This window comes from Akebia trifoliata, unplaced genomic scaffold (genome assembly GCF_017979445.1).
Source record: "Akebia trifoliata isolate Shusen 1 unplaced genomic scaffold, ASM1797944v1 Contig01390, whole genome shotgun sequence".
NCBI lineage: Eukaryota > Viridiplantae > Streptophyta > Magnoliopsida > Ranunculales > Lardizabalaceae > Akebia > Akebia trifoliata.
Window position 1 is genome coordinate 526,146 of NW_028237687.1, and position 6,116 is coordinate 532,261.

Sequence of the window (6,116 nt, forward strand, 5' to 3'; positions counted from 1 at the left end):
GTTAAGAAGTTTTGTAAATGGCTGAGAGAAAGACTCAAAAGTTACCCGGGTTGATGTAATGAGTGAACATGAACACACTTGCAACGGTAGAAGATATGGATTTCGGCATAGTTGAACCATGTTATGGTTTTCGACATAGTTGAATCGGGTTGCTAAGTATTCTGTGTAGGTTCATCCAAAACTGATTCAATAGGTTAATTGAATTCACATCAGTACCCAATTCGTGAATACAAGTTAACAGATCAGAATGGATCGGTCTTTGGACAGCGAGTCCTGCTTGTGTGTCTGGAATCTGGATTACTAAAATTGGGGGTTTCAAATTTACATCCAGCGTTCACAAAAATAAGAAAATTTAAGTATTTGAATTCTGGATTTATCAGCCCATTTACTTAACATGGTCCAATCTTTGGCCCACTTTTTCATGTAAAAGTGAGCAAAAAAAAGTCCATTATTTACCAAACGACAACCCATGATCAAGATTGATTTTGAGATAGCGTGGTGTTCTTTTAGCAGTTGGCCATGTGCTAATGAAGGAGAGTATATATATCTAAATGAATGAGAAAGCAATAACAATGTTGTTGTAGGCAACGGATTAGGTTCAACAACACTACTTACCACTCCGCAATCCTCTTTTCAACTAAATAATATTTTGCATTTACACCTACTTGTTTCATTGTGAAGGACAACTCAACAGGTGGGATTCTCTTTCGAGGACTGAGTGAACATGGCATATTAATCTTCAAGCACATTCCACAAATAAATCCAACCACCGTACTCTGCTTTTATAGGGTGTGCACAAGGGGAGAACTATGAATATAAGAGGATTGGTCATGGGCTTAACTAGAGTATGACACACCCGAGAGAATGGAGGAAAATATACACTCAACACCCCTCCTCACCTCACCCATAAGGCATTGAAACAGATACCTAATAAATAAGAGTGATTAGTACGATTCAGCTTTGTCTGGCAAATAATATTTTGTTTAACGTTGTGGAGGAGAAATTAGCACTAGAACTTTGGAAAAAATTGGAAAATCTTTACATGGGTAATATCTTGATCAACAAGTTATTTCTGAAAAGACAATTGTACTCTTTGAAAATGACAAACGGTGCGAATATCTTAGAACACATGAATGTGTTCAATTAGACCTTGGATCAACTACTCAAAGTTGATATTAAGTGTGAGGAAGAAGATAAGGCTCTTATGCTTCTTACCTCACTTTCAGATACTTGCGACAATTTGGTGAGCACACTTTTGTACGAAAAAGAAACGATGAAGTTGGAAGAGGTTAAATTTTTTATCCATCAGTCATATCCATCACTATAGCTCATTATTCCATGTAATTTAAAAATTATCATGCCTGGGTGGGCAGGCAACTAAGATTGGAAAACAATTGCGGGTGCAATATTGGTGAATTTTTTATCCACCAGTCACGTCCATCACTATAGCTCATTATTCCATGTAATTTAAAAATTATCATGCCTGGGTGGGCAGGCAACTAAGATTGGAAATCATTTGTGTTTGTGGGGGACAATATTGGTGAATTTTTTATCCACCATATCCATAGCTATAGCTCATTATTCCATGTAATTTGGAAATTTTTGTGAGTGGGTGGGCAACTAAGATTGAAAAACAATTGCGGGAGGGCAATATTGGTGATTTTTTATCCACCAATCATATCCATCGCTATAGCTCATTATTCCATGGAATTTGAAAATTCTTGTAGTGGGGGCAGGCGTGCCCTCTGAAAAGAAACTATTTCTTTGGGATACGATGTATATGGGGTTATAAATCGTGAAATAAAAGGGTGGGACAACTAACCTAATTTATTAGGGAAAATTACTTAAAGGACTATCATTGAAGGATTTCTTTCTAAATAGTCCCTAAATTTTTTACAATAGCTTGGCCGGACATTTAGTAAACTTTTGTTTTCTAAATGGTCCCTAAACCCCATCCCTTCCATTATCAGTGTGTGAAATGTCAAAATTACCATTTTATTAGTTCTTAATGATGTGAAGCCTTAGAAACCCCTCTAATAATTAGATTGATCTTGTTCCTATTCCCTTAATTTCTTCTTTCCAATCTTCTATAAGACAAAATCGACACAAGAGTTGAGTTTTTAACACTCTTTTTTACTTTTTTATATGAATATAATAGATCTAGGGCAAAAAACACTAAATAGATGGTTTATAAAGGGTTTACGATTTACACATTTCATTTGTGTTTGTTGTTTTAATGAAAAATTGTGTTGGAATCAAAATCGCAAAATCGAACAAAAATGAATTACAACGTTGAGTTCAATTTTTATCATCGGCGAACTCATTACTAAATAATAATATGAACTCGACAATAATTAAATTACTGTTGAACTCGGTACTAATTAATATTAAAACCATCGAACTCGACAGTATTTCTCTTTAATAATAGTTCTTGTTTTTTTATGCAATAGAACCATTAACATCATGGTTTCATCGAGGAAGATGGTTTCATCGCATACTTTAGTGAATACTTTATGCATTATTCAATAGACATCCACTTTAATTTTTTAATGTCATGATAATTCACCTCAGTTGTTTCAATTGGTTCAGTGAGTACTAAATGATTACATCTACTTACCTATTTGAAAATATGACAATTCACAACATCTCTAGTGAATATTGAATGGTCCCATCCACATTAGTTGATTGTTTATATATATATTATAGGGTCCCGTTCGGCACCCAACCATTTACCGAACAATTTGCCCAACATGTTTTGTCCTACATGGGTTAGAAGTTTTGGAATGGGCTGATTTTTTGTGATGATGATCTTCTAACCGTAGAGATCATCTTCACCAAAAATCAGCCCATTCCAAAACTTCTAACCCATGTAGGACAAAACATGTTGGACAAATTGTTGGGTAAATGGTTGGGTGCTGAACATTTCCTATATATATATATATATTTGGAATACAATCTTTTGAATCCCGCCTCTCAACTCATAATCGTCTTCTTCTCTATAAAAATGATGATGCCTGGTGAAAAATCTTCAATTGTCATTAGCAATGATGAATGAAATGAAGAAATAGAGCTAATAAATAATGACAATAGTCTATCCGATGAATACTCAAGAAACTCATGTTGCGATATGAGTAGCTTAGACAAAACAACTCGTGACGATATAATGAAATATATTCAAATTATAAAGTCAACTGAAGATTTTTTTCAATAAAAGAAATAAACAGTGGCATTGGTTGGTCAATGAATGTGAGTGTCTTAAGATAGAGATGCATGAAATCGGAGAAATTTTTTTCCAACAAAGAGCAAAGATGTACTCAAAGAATATACCATATGTATTTGATCAAGTTCTTGAACACAAAAAAAGGGGAAAAAGTACAAATGCATCTTAGTGTATTATGACACAATAGATTGAGTGACTTTCATGAATTTATTAATGAAGAACGAGAAAATTTTATTAATGATAATGAAAGCACCCTCGATCCGCGTGTGCGGATCCACTTTTTGGTGTTTAGAAGTCGTTACCTAGTTTTACGGTCTAAGAATCGAAACATGACTCAAAATCAGTAAAAAGTACTAATCTATGAAAAGAAAGAGTCCGGGGATCACGTTACGGGATTGGAAGGTGTTAGACACCAATCCTGCTCGACGAACGCCGATCTCTATTATTCCCAAAAAAATTACATTGCAAAAATAACCTTAAAAAAATAAAAAAAAATATACCTTTGTTATTTGGATGATTGTGACGATTGATTCTCTCAGAACTGATGGAGAGTGATCATTGTATGAGTCTTCCTGCTTTTGTTTCCGTCACTAGATCCACTTCCAATATCCGAGATAAGGTATTCTCCTCTTACATCTAGATTTTTTTTTCGAAGTGTTTTAGATGATTTTTGGATATTTTTGAGTGTTTTTTAAGAAAAAAATGGGGCTTGGGTGTTAGGTAGGGACTTGGGACTTCAGATTTAGGATTTTAGGAAGGCTTTGAGAGTTTTTAGCTTCTCTTTCCTAGGATTTTTTTTACCTATGAATTTAAGTTGTGGAGACTCATTTTTATAGAGTTTTTCAGTTTGACTAGGTTTCCTTAAGTTGTTTAATTAGGATTTTAATTCTTACATACAATGAAGATTTTTAAGTTTTTGGAAAATCCCCTAATTATATTTTTAATTCTTTGGGACGCTAGATAGAAGTGTCCTTTATAAATATCATGTGGGCCCCACTTAAATAAATGAGCCACAACTTAAAATTTGACCCGTGGACTTGATTGATTGATTTTCTTTTTTCAAAAAATTAATTTAATTTATTATGATTTTACTTTACGTTTATTAATGTTTTAATTATTAGTTTTAGATTTTTGATTTTTACGATTTAAAAAATTATCATTTTACCCTCAAAAATGATTTTTGAGTTGAGAGGTTGATTTTCGATGTTTTGGAATGTTTTGAAATCAATTTTTCGTAAAGAATTCAATGAGAGTATCGGTTTGTGTCACTTATGGGTTTTTGGCGTGAAATGATCGTGGATCCTATGAGGGCGTTTTCATAATTTTATCAAATTTTGTAAAAATTGGCAAGTCAGATTATTTTATTTTAATTTACTGTTTATGTGTTCGAAAATATTTTTCTAAGCGTAATGTAGGTTTTAGGGATGTTTTAATGTCAAGGGTATTTTGGTCATTTGATCATTTTTTTTATGATTTTTCTCGTAAAACTTCTTTTTGTCTAAAGAATGATGATTTCTATGTTTTAAGTCATATTTTCCTAGCGTAGCGTGATTTCTAAAGTTTTGCTTACTTGAAATACCTCATCCGAATTTCTAAAACATATCTAGTAACAAATAAAAAATATTGGAATATTCATCCATCATTAGGAACTGTCACAATCGTGTTGACGAGTTGATTAATCAGGCGAGTACGAAAATGGGGTGTCTACAGATAATAACCTTAGTTTTCCATACAATATGATTGATGAAAGTGATTTAGATTAAATGTGTTTTCCTTTCTTTGTTATAATTTCCTTTTTATGTTATGTAGAAGTTATGCTTTCACTTTCAATATTACCTAAGTTGAATTCAATTATAGACAAACATCAATGATTTTTAAATAAAAAATTATTTTGTTTAATAAATTATTGTTGGTGTAGTACCTAGCAAGGACTCTCCGACACTTAAGTTAGAGTTACAGAAGACTGATAATAATTGATAGAACTCTCTTCCTTTTCTCAATTGGTCAAAAGATCCTTTTGCCTCCCTTCATTCCTCAATATATAGATCATTTTTTTCGATTCAGGGTTTCTCCTTCCACTAGGGTGTGATCTTGGACAATCCCTTTATTACAAGGATCCTAAACAGAAATGGAATCTTTGTGATTGAGTCCACGATTTTAAGGAAATCTCCTCTAAGATTTCTGGACTTGACACGCATAAATCAAGATTGCGCAAATACTCAGACCAGGCCTGCCCTACCAACTAGGCTAAGTTTTTACTAATGCTACTCTATCCTACCAATCAAGTTAGATGCCTCTATCTTGGTTTGACCTGCTGCTGGGCAGTGCTGGGAATACTAACTTACACATAGTACCACTTAATCGGCTTGGACACATGTACAATCTAAATAATATACCGTTATTATCCTCTATAGATATTACAGAAAGAAAATGGCTTTACTTATTAAACATCAAAATCTCATTTCAAATGATGAAACCAAATCCCATGATACTTCAGCAACTTTTAATCATGAGTTTACATCAAGATATGTAAAAAAAGCAAAATGCCTAACCCTTAAATGTATGCAGTGAAAAATTCCTTAACCATGTACTTAAAATGAAATAACTTCATTGTCAAAAAGCATCTATGGTTCCTACAGGCTTTCATGATAAAATCTTGAGGTCACTCCAACACGACTCTAAAAATTTAATTTTCAAAATAATATTAATTCAGATCCTTGCAATTTATGGATGGATCATATCCGATCCAAATTTAAGTCGGGTTAATGGACATCAAATCATATTCGACCCATTTTATGATGAAGATCTACTCTAAACATCCAAACCTGCTAAATTCGAAAACTCGAACTTTAGGTCAAGTTCGACCCATTTTATGCCCTGGTCCCAAACGTCGACG